Source organism: Scyliorhinus torazame, chromosome 3 (genome assembly GCF_047496885.1).
Source record: "Scyliorhinus torazame isolate Kashiwa2021f chromosome 3, sScyTor2.1, whole genome shotgun sequence".
Lineage (NCBI taxonomy): Eukaryota > Metazoa > Chordata > Chondrichthyes > Carcharhiniformes > Scyliorhinidae > Scyliorhinus > Scyliorhinus torazame.
In genome coordinates this window covers 53,081,071-53,096,347 of record NC_092709.1, presented here as the reverse complement: position 1 = coordinate 53,096,347, position 15,277 = coordinate 53,081,071, and positions in this window count along the sequence as shown.

Sequence of the window (15,277 nt, the reverse complement as noted above, 5' to 3'; positions counted from 1 at the left end):
CCCTGACCAGCCAAACCTGCCGGATGCCCATCAGAGGATAGAAAATGGAACTAAAACACTTATCCATGTGAAGCCATGAGAGCAGGAGTGTTCGTCAAGGCCGCACAAGGAATGCCTGGGCCTCTGCTATCTCGGGATTCACGCACTCCACTCCCATGTCCAAACCCAAAACCTTATCTGGGTTCCAGCAGAGACTCTGGGCTGCCCAAGCTCTAGCATGCAGCTTTTGCTTTATTGTGAGTAGGCAAATGCCTGACAGGGTGGCTTTGGCTTTGAATGCTCTCGGGGGCAGTGTTTGGAACATCCCCTCTGCAACTTTCACCCCAATTTTCATCATTCTAATGGATGAAATAGCTTTCCTTCATCACATCTGTTTGTCCCTATGTTTGATTATTTTCTAGCCTTTATTTGCCACATACTCAGCGGTTTCAGATTTCAAACTTCCTCCCATTTTACCCAAATTAATACTATCCAATAGTATTCTAGCCACAAAGAAACTACGGGCGGCACAGATGGCATGTCATCTCCTTTCTCATGTGGGAGCTGGAACGGGTGGGAAGCTCCCAGGATATCTTCAGCAAGAGGCACGGCAATTTTAAATGTCTAGGTCTTGTTATCATGTTTCAAGTGGGTTACTTGCCTGATCCTAGCAGGAGTCACTGCCTCACCAGGCATGACACAGAGAGAAAGTGCTTACCGAGTGATCTGAGGTTGAGAGTGAACAGGGCAGGGGAGACCTGATTATGACCTTTTTGAATCTCTTTTGATCCAGCGCCTGCTTGCTGCACTGTGCACAACAGCTGGCCATTTCCCTGGTTGCAAAAGTATCAATGGTGGCTTCTTTTGTGCTGCTTGATATACCTACAATGTTTCACTGCACCTCCTTTGTCCTTATCTAACCCTGGCCACCAAAGATAGCTTCTCATTAGACTCTTTGTCAAGCTCATCCCCAAGTGTTGATCATTAAGGTCTTATAGGATCTGCAATCGATACCTTTCAGAAATTACAACTGTGGCTCCCCACATACCAGAATCTTTATCAATGGGCGACTCATTCTTCTGGCTGAAACAACGTCTGATTACTGTATTTGCATTGACCATGAATTTGGGATGTAGTAGTACACCCTTGTCAATCTGGGATCCCTGCAAATTGTTCCACCAACTCATCCATGTGTGAAAGAAGAATACATCCCTGTTGGATTCCATCTCTGATGAGGTGGTAATCCCGATGTCACATCTAAATTACAATGATCTTCTGATCATCTATGCTTAATATCGCACTGATAAGCGAACAAAATGAAAGCCCATCTCTCCATTCAAGCTGCAAATGCATCACTCTCTCCTGCCCATTGCACAACACATGAAACATCACAGCACCTATTCGGTATGGCAAGGTATCACACGCTAACTTCATCTTTTTGGACTCATTGAAATGTACCATCTAACATTGGCTTTTATACAATCTGAATGCTTTGTCACACTCATTTTTCCAATTCCACACAACACTCTTCCTCAAGAAGAGTGCTCGAAGATGTGCAGGTTAGGCGGATTGGCCCTATTAAAATTGCCGCTTAGGGTCCAATGATGTGCAAGTTAGGTGAGGTTACACGGTTATGGGGATAGGGCAGAGGAGTGGGCCTCGGTAGGGTGCTCTGTCAGAGCGTCGGTGCAGACTCAATGGGCCGAATGGTCCCCTTTTGCACTGTTGGGATTCTATGAGTTCATTCAATGGATGCGAAAAGGTTGCCAGATTTGGTATGAACTTACCATTCTAATTCAATAGGCCCAATGAGCTCAGAGATATTTTGACGATGTGACACATTTCTAATTGCTTGAATCTTGATAGGAGGTAACCCATCTTTGTCCATCCTGTAACTCAGATACTCTACAGCGTTTTGAAACATTGCATGTTTGTGGGCCTTCACCAGAACTTCATGATTTTCCTAATGTTAGAGCACCTTATTCAGCCTGTCATCATGGGTCATCTGTTTATAGCTGGAGCTGAAGTATATCATCCAAATAGCACACTGCATGCCAAATTCCTTATGGAATATGGGAAAAATATTCTCGTACCTGATTTTCCCTATAATCACTGCATATTAACATTATCTAACTTTGGTACTACCACAATGCAAGCATTCTGTTCTAACTTCAGTTCTCAGACCCCAGGCTTTCCAGTTTTTGCTCTACTTTCTCTCTTAGAGCATAGATAATTGGATGAGTGTGGTCCTGAACCCTTACATTGATCTTGGATTCTTGAATGATGGTTTCACTGAACATCCGAGGGTACTTTGTGATTACGTCGCCTTGCCTTGTGAATTTCACTTCAACACAAAAATGTTTGTGTGCATTAACCAGTCTCTTCCTAACAAGGCTGATTTTTCACCCTTCATGACAGTGATAGGCAATTTTGCCCATTGCTCAATGTATATGACTGGAGTCAACACGCTTCCAATTATGGGAATGTTCTTTCTTCCATAACTTTGTTATTCTGTGCACAATTTCTCCAGTTAATGTTGATGCAACTTTCAAGATAGCATAATTCCTGAATCGCTCTTACAGCTGGATCCATGACGACCTTCATTTAAAAAAAATAAAATTAGAGTACCCAATTATTTTCTTTTCCAATTAAGGGGCAATTTTAGCATGGCCAATCCACCCACCTTGCACATCTTGTGGTTTGTGGGAGTGAAACCTACGCAGACATGGGGAGAATGTGCAAACTCCACATGGACAGTGACCCAGGGCCGGGATTCGAACCCGGGTCCTCAACGCCGTAGTCCCAGTGCTAACCACTGTGCCACGTGCCGCCCCCATGTCGACCTTCATGCTCATCAGAGCTCCATTCGAAGCTACTTGGACTACAATGACCTGTGAATTTCCACTTGACATCCTTGTGCTTCTGACGGTATGGATCTCAACCGACTCCTCATCGACCTGCTGCTGTTTGACAACCATATGTAGTGACTGCCATTACCTCCAGCTAGCGTTTTCTCCATTTACATTCTTCCAACAGGTCTTGGTAACCCCCCTGCAGCTGTAACACTCTGCCTTCACAAATTGACAGTTCGATGCCCAATGTTGCCCTCAGCACCAGTAATATGGCTTTGTAATACCACTGCTAGTTCCAACTGCTAATGGGCTCTTCGGTTTACTCAACTGCAGCTTATTTACTTCAGCAGATGACTGGGGATTGTTAACTCTAACTTCTCGAGTCACATTCCACCATGCCCATAGATAACGTTGTTTGGCACACTATGTGGGCAGCACGGTAGCACAGTGGGTAGCACTGTTGCTTCACAGCGCCAGGGTCCCAGGTTCGATTCCTGGCTTGGATCACTGTCTGTGCAGAGTCTGCACAGGTTTCCTCCGGGTGCTCCGGTATCCTCCCACAAGTCCCGATGCTTGTTAGGTGAATTGGACATTCTGAATTCTCCCTTTGTGTAACCGAGCAGGCGGAAGAGTATGGCGACTAGGGGATTTTCACAGTAACTCCATTGCAGTGTTAATGTATGCCTACTTGTGACAATAAAGATTATTATTATATCATTATTATGTGAAAAGTTAACTTTGTAAACAACAGCAACTCACCATGAATGCTACCAATGTGTTCACGTTTTAAACCACAGACAAATCTGTCCCCCAGTGCTCTCTCTTAAAATTACAATGGCCGAGGACTTCCAATCCCTGCATAGCCAGAGGCCAGAGGGTGGGATTTCCGCATGCCCCGTGACTTGTTCTGCAGCAGTGGAGGTAGCTCGCCATTGCCAGCGACGGGATTGTGTGCACCTCCTGCCGCCAGATTTCCGGGCGGCAGGGGTTCATTGTCAGTGGGATTGGAAAATCTCACCTGCGAGAACAGCTGGAAAATTCTTGCCTGGATGAGCAACTCAACATATGTGTTGGGACTCCATGGAATTCCTGATGCACTGACCACTATGGGAATTCCCTGGGAAGTTTAAAATTCCAATGGACAATTCCTCTATTTCCCGGGATCCTAGACGAAAGCCTGTCTCTGGGTTAGACTGCAGTCAGATTTGTCACATTCATCTGAATAATTACCTCGGAAATTTTGGAGAGAAAAAAAGTAGTCTAACTTCCGGGTAACAGCTCAACTGACTCCGCAGAACACACACGCTGACTCCCCCCACCACCATCCCACCCACGGACCGTCTTCACTCCAGACTCCCTCCTTGACACCCAACTATCACCTGACCACCCCGACAACCCCAGACCCCCCAAATTACTCCCGACTCGACTACACCCCCCACTCTCTAGAAAGTGCAGGCTAGCTTTAAGTAACACTCGGTGGTTACGATATTGGGCCTCTTGGCAATGGACACTAAACAGTATGGTGGACATTTACTGCACACAACAAATGTGACAATGTACAGGCAGCAGAGAATAGGAGCTTCCTACAGTACAGTAGATTGACGTGAGTTAATTCAACATTGTGATCCCCGCACCCATTTCTGGGGCCAAACCAATTGAACCTTCAGCAAATTTTAAGGAATACATTTCATAGAATTTCATAAAATCCCTGCAGTGCAGAAGGAGGCCATTCAGCCAATCGAGTCTGCACTGGCTGCCTGAAAGAGCACCCTACCCAGGCCCACTCCCCTGCCCTATCCCCATAACCCCACCTAACCTGCATATCATTGGACGCTAAGGATCAATTTTCAGTGTGGCCAATCCACCTAACCTGCACGTGTTTGGACATTGAGGGGGAATGTGGAAGTGTCGCTCAGCCATTTGTCTGACTCTAGCCCATTGAAATGAAATGAAATGAAAATCGCTTATTGTCCCAAGTAGGCTTCAATGAGGTTACTGTGAAAAGCCCCTGGTCGCCACATTCCGGCGCCTGTTCGGGGAGGCTGTTACGGGACATGAGAAATGATTACATCTCAGATATGGCCTGACTTCAATTGGCATTCCCCACTTGGCCTTGTCTGGGACATAATTTCCACATGCTCCTTATAGGACCTGTGGTTTCAAAAGGATTCGAGCAGGGGTTGGCAATTTAAAACACTGGGAATTCTTGCTTCTGGAACCATACATAACAGGGCATAAGATCGGTGGCTGGGATATGAAAGCCAGAGGTGAAGCCAGAGGATTCTAACGTGGATGGCAGACCAGCCAAGCACCTCGGATCACTAAGATGGGTGCATATCTTTACAAATAACTTTTCAGCGTCATACATTTTCTATAGGGTAATGATGGGGCAGGAAAATGGTCTTGTGAGTACCAGTAATATCTGATGGGAATTGCAGTTTGAAGTAGGTGGGTACGTGGATGATCACTTCAAATGCCATGACATTCAAGGCAATGGCCAAGTGTTGGAAAGTAGGATTTGTGTGGATCTGGTGCAATTTTGTTGGTGCAAACACGATTGGCCAAAGGGTCTCGTCAGTACTGTATGACTCTATCGCTCTATAACACAAGATGGGGCCTAGTACTGCAGACATCTGACAGCCTTAGGCAAGTGAGGTGAACACCACTAATTCCACTATTTACCATGAGTCAAATTCAGTCTTTAAATGTGAATGGCTACGATCTGAATCTTGACTTGATTCTCTGTATCAGGCAAAGGCAGATGTGTTAAATTAACTTTTTGGATCAGAAAATATTGTAAACAAATTCCAGACCGAGACAACCTAGCCCAAGAATATGCAACGCACGGAGAAGTCAGCAAAATATGAAGCATGATATTCTTCATGTCACAAAATTGCAAACATAAAGCATGTTCTTTGAGTTTTTGATAGACAATGAAATCACTCAAGCAAACACAGCAGTCCTTAAAATATGAGCAAATCTTCCAAAATAATCGCGAGGACAGACAGCTGTGGCAGTCCCTATATCAAATGGATCCACTAATGAAGTTGCCTCAGGGCGTCGACTATGAAAAATGTAAATCTGTAGGTGGCACAAGAAAATAGCAGCCAAACACAATACACCTGCAATAATAGTTGCTTCACACTTCCAAAGCAGCTAACATGCCAACTGACCCTGATAAATTTCGTAATGTGTATAAATCCAGCCTAAAAGATGAAATGGCCCAAATGCCAGCACAAAGCCAGTTTCAGCAAGGAGACTCTGCAAGTGCATCGGTGAATATTTACCAAGAGAATGGAACGTTATTCACAGATGGATGAAGATCACCCCCTGATGTGCAAAAGGCACCAATTACATCAATATGTCCCCATCAGCCTCAATGCTGTCTCCTCCACTTGGACTTTGCAGGATGTCTGGAAGCAATGGTATAATTTAAAGGAGAGCATGAAGGTAGTCCATAAACACCGCGGTAGACCAGGAGCACAAGTGTTGTGTTATGTACTCTGGGATAACATAGGCTGCAACTCGATGCAGTTTTGACCAAAAGATACTCCAGATTTTGAAGTAAGTTCAATGTGATTTATTGAACCATTAGCACAGTTCTCTATGAGTTCGACTCTCCTGCTAATCTTGCTCAGTCCAACTAACCAGTCTGCTCTAAGCCACGTGGTGGGTGTGATGCTTCTGATCTGCCCCTGTCCTACTCGCTAAGTGTCGCCTGTGGAAAGAGACAGAGCATATGTGCCCTGTCCTTATATATGGGTTGTGTAATGCCCCCTTGTGGTAGTGTAACCTCTGGATGTCTTGACTGCCCATTGGTCGTGTCCTGTTCTATGTGTTCATTAGCTGTATGTCTGCATGTTATGACATCTCTGGTGCTCCCTCTAGTGTTTACTTAGTCATAATGTATTTACATTAACCCCTTGTGTATTTACAGTGATGCATATCACTACACACAGGACATATATACAGTTGTAATTATTAAAGGCAAACCTAAAAGAATGCACCTCTGCATTTTTTCTGCTTTTCTGATGGCTTGGCTGGGCCCCTCCCTCTGTGTTCAGTTCACTCTCTAAGCTTTGCCTTATGTCCTTACAGTCACTATCTGCACTGATTGCGTGCTTTCTGCCCCCGGGGTTACAGGCTCAGTCGGTGGGCCATCATCGTGGGGGAGGAGGGGGGGTCACCTCTGGGCTGGTGGTTTGGGGGGGTGCTGCGCCCACGGGTCCGGTATGCCACCTCATGGATTGTGTAAACTCATAACAGGAGCAGCTCCAGCTGCTGCCTGTCCATCCCACCGAACACAACCGTGACAGAGCCCTGTCCAGGTAATATGGGGAAGGTCACTTTAACCCCTACTGACTGTGGCGGCCACAGGCTGCACAGCTGACGGCTATTGCTAATGAAAAATTGACAATTCTAGTAATGCGAGCATCTCACAGCTCCCAAGTGGATCCCCGTGGGTCGACATGCCATGTTGCAGGCGGTTGTTAATGTCTAGCATCCCAATCAGACTGAGAGGCCTGGATAGCTTGCCTGAACTCCGGAGGCATCAACACCACAGAGGCAGTAGCCAACATTCTAAAACCCAGGAGCTGGGCCTCGGCACAGGGGACATCCCTGCGACCAGAGGATGATTGTATGGACCGGTGTGGGAACCAGCGCCTGGTCCAAATAACATTCCCAGTGGGTGTCTGGGATCCGGTGCCCAGGGGACCCTGCTGCAACCAGAGATGCGTCTGCAGGGCAGGATGGATCGCACCCTGAAGGTTGGCAGGAGATGTGAGGGTGGGGGCCGTCTGAGGCATCTGAGGGTCCCGGGTTAGAAGCCATAGCTGTTCATTTGTCTCAGACCCTCTCCAATTCCTTACAGATACCACATTATGGATGATATCGTGGACGACATGGAAGCTGCCATCACAGTTCTGGCGGAAGGTCAGGTGGCCAGACACTAGAGAAGGCAGCAGCAGCGTCGACAGAGGCATGAGGCAGCAGCCCATGTGCAGGAGCCCACGCCAGACCCTGCGGACCCCGCTGCCCATCAGGCAAAGGAAGGACCCAAAGGAGGAGGCTGGCGATGGCTCAAGGTGTACAGGTGTCGCTGGTCCTTCGAACAGATGACAGCGAGCGTTTGCGCAGGAGGCTCCGCCTCAACAAGGGGACGGCGTGGCACCTGTGTCAAATCCGCAAGGAGGAGAAGAATACCCGCTCCCAGTGGCTGTCAAGGTTACCGCAGCCTAAAACCTTTACACTTCGAGATCATTCCAGGACTTGAGCGGGGACTTGTGTGGCATTTCCCAACCAACAGCCCACCTTGTTTGCCCGGGCAGCTGCTTACATAAACTTTGACCTGGACCAAGCACAACAAGATGCTGGCAGCAGGATTCTCTGCTATTGTCAGGATCCCCAGGCCCAGGGGGTAATAGAACATAGAACATAGAACAATACAGCGCAGTACAGGCCCTTCGGCCCACGATGTTGCACCGAAACAAAAGCCATCTAACCTACACTATGCCATTATCATCCATATGTTTATCCAATAAACTTTTAAATGCCCGCAATGTTGGCGAGTTCACTACTGTAGCAGGTAGGGCATTCCACGGCCTCACTACTCTTTGCGTAAAGAACCTACCTCTGACCTCTGTCCTATATCTATTACCCCTCAGTTTAAAGTTATGTCCCCTCGTGCCAGCCATATCCATCCGCGGGAGAAGGCTCTCACTGTCCACCCTATCCAACCCCCTGATCATTTTGTATGCCTCTATTAAGTCTCCTCTTAACCTTCTTCTCTCCAACGAAAACAACCTCAAGTCCATCAGCCTTTCCTCATAAGATTTTCCCTCCATACCAGGCAACATCCTGGTAAATCTCCTCTGCACCGGCTCCAAAGCCTCCATGTCCTTCCTATAATGCGGTGACCAGAACTGTACGCAATACTCCAAATGCGGCCGTACCAGAGTTCTGTACAGCTGCAACATGACCTCCCGACTCCGGAACTCAATCCCTGTACCAATAAAGGCCAACATTCCATAGGCCTTCTTCACAGCCCTATCAACCTGGGTGGCAACTTTCAGGGATCTATGTACATGGACACCTAGATCCCTCTGCTCATCCACACTTTCAAGAACTTTACCATTAGCCAAATATTCCGCATTCCTGTTATTCCTTCCAAAGTGAATCACCTCACACTTCTCTACATTAAACTCCATTTGCCACCTCTCAGCCAAGCTCTGCAGCTTATCTATATCCCTCTGTAACCTGCTACATCCTTCCACACTATCGACAACACCACCGACTTTAGTATCGTCTGCAAATTTACTCACCCACCCTTCTGCGCCTTCCTCTAGGTCATTGATAAAAATGACAAACAGCAACGGCCCCAGAACAGATCCTTGTGGTACTCCACTTGTGACTGTACTCCATTCTGAACATTTCCCATCAACCACCACCCTCTGTCTTCTTTCAGCTAGCCAATTTCTGATCCACATCTCTAAATCACCCTCAATCCCCAGCCTCCGTATTTTTTGCAATAGCCTAACGTGGGGAACCTTATCAAACGCTTTGCTGAAATCCATATACACCACATCAACTGCTCTACCCTCGTCGACCTGTTCAGTCACCTTCTCAAAGAACTCAATAAGGTTTGTGAGGCATGACCTACCCTTCACAAAGCCATGCTGACTATCCCTGATCATATTATTCCTATCTAGATGATTATAAATCTTGTCTCTTGTAATCCCCTCCAAGACTTTACCCACTACAGACGTGAGGCTCACCGGTCTATAGTTGCCGGGGTTGTCTCTGCTCCCCTTTTTGAACAAAGGGACCACATTTGCTGTCCTCCAGTCCTCTGGCACTATTCCTGTAGCCAATGATGACATAAAAATCAAAGCCAAAGGTCCAGCAATCTCTTCCCTGGCCTCCCAGAGAATCCTAGGATAAATCCCATCAGGTCCCGGGGACTTATCTATTTTCAGCCTGTCCAGAATTGCCAACACCTCTTCCCTACATACCTCAATGCCATCTATTCTATTAGCCTGGGGCTCAGCATTCTCCTCCACAACATTATCTTTTTCCTGAGTGAATACTGACGAAAAATATTCATTTAGTATCTCGCCTATCTCTTCAGACTCCACACACAATTTCCCATCCCTGTCCTTGACTGGTCCTACTCTTTCCCTAGTCATTCGCTTATTCCTGACATACCTATAGAAAGCTTTTGGGTTTTCCTTGATCCTTCCTGCCAAATACTTCTCATGTCCCCTCCTTGCTCGTCTTAGCTCTCTCTTTAGATCCTTCCTCGCTACCTTGTAACTATCCATCGCCCCAACCGAAACTTCACACTTCATCTTCACATAGGCCTCCTTCTTCCTCTTAACAAGAGATTCCACTTCCTTGGTAAACCACGGTTCCCTCGCTCGACGCCTTCCTCCCTGTCTGACCGGTACATACTTATCAAGAACACGCAGTAGCTGATCCTTGAACAAGCCCCACTTATCCAGTGTGCCCAACACTGGCAGCCTACTTCTCCACCTTATCCCCCCCAAGTCACGTCTAATGGCATCATAATTGCCCTTCCCCCAGCTATAACTCTTGCCCTGCGGTGTATACTTCTCCCTTTCCATCATTAACGTAAACGTCACCGAATTGTGGTCACTGTCCCCAAAGTGCTCTCCTACCTCCAAATCCAACACCTGGCCTGGTTCATTACCCAAAACCAAATCCAACGTGGCCTCGCCTCTTGTTGGCCTGTCAACATATTGTTTCAGGAAACCCTCCTGCACACACTGTACAAAAAACGACCCATCTATTGTACTCGAACTATACCTTTTCCAGTCAATATTTGGAAAGTTAAAGTCTCCCATAATAACTACCCTGTTACTTTCGCTCTTATCCAGAATCATCTTCGCCATCCTTTCCTCTACATCCCTAGAACTATTAGGAGGCCTATAAAAAACTCCCAACAGGGTGACCTCTCCTTTCCTGTTTCTAACTTCAGCCCATACTACCTCGGAAGAAGAGTCCCCATCTAGCATCCTCTCCGCCACCGTAATACTGCTCTTGACTAGCAGCGCCACACCTCCCCCTCTTTTGCCTCCTTCTCTGAGCTTACTAAAATACCTAAACCCCGGAACCTGCAACATCCATTCCTGTCCCTGCTCTATCCATGTCTCCGAAATGGCCACAACATCGAAGTCCCAGGTACCAACCCATGCTGCCAGTTCCCCTACCTTGTTTCGTATACTCCTGGCATTGAAGTAGACACACTTCAAACCACCTACCTGAACACTGGCCCCCTCCTGCAACGTCAAATCTGTGCTCCTGACCTCTATACTCTCATTCTCCCTTACCCTAAAACTACAATCCAGGTTCCCATGCTCCTGCTGCATTAGTTTAAACCCCCCCCAAAGAGCACTAACAAATCTCCCCCCCAGGATATTTGTGCCCCTCAGGTTCAGATGTAGACCATCCTGTCTGTAGAGGTCCCACCTTCCCCAGAAAGAGCCCCAGTTATCCAAAAATCTGAATCCCTCCCGCCTGCACCATCCCTGTAGCCACGTGTTTAAATGCTCTCTCTCCCTATTCCTCATCTCACTATCACGTGGCACGGGCAACAACCCAGAGATAACAACTCTGTTTGTTCTAGTTCTGAGCTTCCATCCTAGCTCCCTGAAAGCCTGCCTGACATCCTTGTCCCCTTTCCTACCTATGTCGTTAGTGCCAATGTGGACCACGACTTGGGGCTGCTCCCCCTCCCCCCTAAGGACCCGGAAAACACGATCCGAGACATCACGTACCCTTGCACCTGGGAGGCAACATACCAAACGTGAGTCTCTCACGCTCCCATAAAATCTCCTATCTGTGCCCCTGACTATAGAGTCCCCAATTACTAATGCTCTGCTCCTCTCCCCCCTTCCCTTCTGAGCAACAGGGACAGACTCCGTGCCAGAGGCCCGTACCCCATGGCTGACCCCTGGTAAGTCGTCCCCCCCACAAGTATCCAAAGCGGTATACTTGTTTCTCAGGGGAACGACCGCAGGGGATCCCTGCACTGACTGCTTTTTCCCAGTCCCTCTTACAGTTACCCACCTATCTCCAATCTTTGGTGTAACTAATTCCCTGAAGCTGCTATCTATGACCCCTTCTGCCTCCCGAATGATCCGAAGTTCTTCCAACTCCAGCTCCAGTTCCCTAACTCGGTCTTGGAGGAGCTGGAGATGGCAGCACTTCCTGCAGGTAAAATCAGCAGGGACACTAACTGCATCCCTCACCTCAAACATCCTGCAGGAGGAACATTGCACTCCCTTCCCTGCCATTCCTCTAACTTTCTACCAAGATCTGGCTAACAACTAAATTAAATTTTTATAAAAAATAATAATAATATAATAAAATATGGTACTTACCTCAGACCAATGGGTTTTATTATTAGGTTAGAGGAGGAGGGTGGGTGGGAGACACTACACGTGTAGTGTCTCGGGTTTCCTCTCCACCAGAATTTATTGGTGAGGGTCTTCCCAGACGTCCGCGGGTCGACTTCCTGTTCCCGCCTAAAAAACTAATTTGAAAAAAAAAGAAAAATTCTCAGCTCCTGCTGAAATTGACTAACCAGCCAGCTCCACTCCCGCCGAAATCGACTGGCCTGCCCCTGCAAAGACAAGTGCTTTTAAAGGTTGACTTACCTCCCAGCAACCTCCTTCCGCAATGCTCCCGCTGAAACTGACTCACCAGCTGTTCTCACGCCGAAATCGACTGGCCTGCCCCTGCAAAGACAAGTACTTTTAAAGGTTGACTTACCTCCCAGCAACCCCCTTCCGCAATGCCCCCGCTGAAACTGACTCACCAGCTGTTCTCACGCCGAAATCGACTGGCCTGCCCCTGCAAAGACAAGTGCTTTTAAAGGTTGACTTACCTCCCAGCAACCTCCTTCCGCAATGCTCCCGCTGAAACTGACTCACCAGCTGTTCTCACGCCGAAATCGACTGGCCTGCCCCTGCAAAGACAAGTGCTTTTAAAGGTTGACTTACCTCCCAGCAACCTCCTTCCGCAATGCTCCTGCTGAAACTGACTCACCAGCTGTTCTCACGCCGAAATCGACTGGCCTGCCACTGCAAAGACAAGTGCTTTTAAAGGTTGACTTACCTCCCAGCAACCTCCTTCCGCAATGCTCCTGCTGAAACTGACTCACCAGCTGTTCTCACGCCGAAATCGATAATAGATGGCACGCATGCCACCTTGCGGACACCTAGCAGTCCGGGAGTGCCCTTTATTCACAGGAAAGAATTTCACTCCCTAAACGTCCAACTTGTGTGCGACCACCACATGAAGATCATGCAGGTGTGTGCACACTTCCCACGGGCTGAGCATGACATCTACATCCTGGGGCAGTCGGATATCCCCAGAGACTTTGAGGGACACCCAGGGTGACCAGTAAGCTCTTGGGATATGACGGGTACTCACTTAGGACCTCGCTGATCATATCATTATGGAGGCGCCTGACCGATGCCACATGGGCCGTCATTTAACGGTGAATTGGACTGCTGAAAATGTGGTTCCGATGCCTCAACCGCTCTTATTGTGCACTACAGTAGACCCCCAGAGGGTTGCCCGCCTTGTGCTGGTCTGCTGTACCCTCCACAAACTGGCACAACAGCGGGCAACAGGCTGGAGGTGGAGGGGGGGGGGGGACATGCAGCCACCTTCGAGGAGGAGCCGGGCCAGGAAGGGTTGGATGACGACGCCGGGTAACACCGCGGAACCAGCCAGAGGGTGGAGGACAGGTGGCGGCAGCAAGGGTTCAGCATATCTGGAAGACCAAGGAGGCTCTGATCCTTGCTCGCTTCACATTGGCTGTGGCTTCGTCCATCATCTCTCCCCCCTCTCCACTTCCCATCGGTTCCGGGTTGGCCTTCAGCACACCCTCCTCCTGATCAGTGCCCGTAGGGCTCTGGGAGTCACCTCGGGTTGAAGGTGCAAGAGGATTGTGCTCCAGCTGCTCCCAAACAGATGACTCTGCCAGCTTAGGCAGCTCCCCAATGTCCGCAACGTGGTGTCAATGCCCTCAGCGATGCCCCTGTGAGGGACATGCTCCACAGTGCCTCGCCAATGTCCACCCGAGACTGAGCACAAACCGCAGCACCTCGGCAAGGTCCACCTGAGACTGAGCACAAACCGCAGCACCTCGGCAAGATCCACCTGAGACTGGGACATGAACCGCAGCAGCTCGGCAAGGTCCACCTGAGACTGAGCACAAACCGTAGCACCTCGGCAAGATCCACCTGAGACTGGGACATGAACCGCAGCACCTCGGCGAGGTCCACCTGAGACTGAGCACAAACCGCAGCACCTCGGCAAGATCCACCTGAGACTGGGACATGAACCGCAGCAGCTCGGCAAGGTCCACCTGAGACTGAGCACATACCGCAGCACCTCGGCAAGGTCCTCCTGAGACTGGGCATGAACCGCAGCACCTCGGCGAGGTCCACCTGAGACTGAGCACAAACCGCAGCGCCTCAGCAAGGTCCACCCGAGATTGGGACATCAACCGCAGCATCTCGGCAAGGTCCACCCGAGATTGGAACATCAACCGCAGCATCTCGGCAAGGTCCACCTGAGACTGGGCACAAACCGCAGCACCTCGGCAAGGTCCACCTGAGACTGAGCACAAACCGCAGCACCTCGGCAAGGTCCACCTGAGACTGAGCACAAACCGCAGCACCTCGGCAAGGTCCACCCGAGACTGGGCATGAACCGCAGCACTTCGGCAAGGTCCACCTGAGACTGAGCACAAACCGCAGCACCTCGGCAAGGTCCACCTGAGACTGAGCACAAACCGCAGCACCTCGGCAAGGTCCACCTGAGACTGAGCACAAACCGCAGCACCTCGGCAAGGTCCACCTGAGACTGAGCACAAACCGCAGCACCTCGGCAAGGTCCACCTGAGACTGGGCATGAACCGCAGCACCTCGGCAAGGTCCACCTGAGACTGAGCACGAACCGCAGCACCTCGGCAAATTCCTCCTGAGACTGGGCATGAACCGCAGCAGCTCGGCAAGGTCCACCTGAGACTGGGCATAAATCACAGCTCCTCGGCAAGGTCCACCTGAGACTGAGCACAAACCGCAGCACTTCGGCAAGGTCCACCTGAGACTGGGCATGAACCGCAGCACCTCGGCAAGGTCCACCTGAGACTGAGCACAAACCGCAGCACCTCGGCAAGGTCCACCTGAGACTGAGCATGAACCGCAGTACCTCGGCAAGGTCCACCTGAGACTGGGACATGAACCGCATCACCTCGGCAAGGTCCAACTGAGACTGAGCACAAATCGCAGCACTTCGGCAAGGTCCACCTGAGACTGGGACATGAACTGCAGCACCTCGGTAAGGTCCACCCGAGACTGAGCACAAACCGCAGGACCTCGGCAAGGTCCACCCGAGACTGGGACATG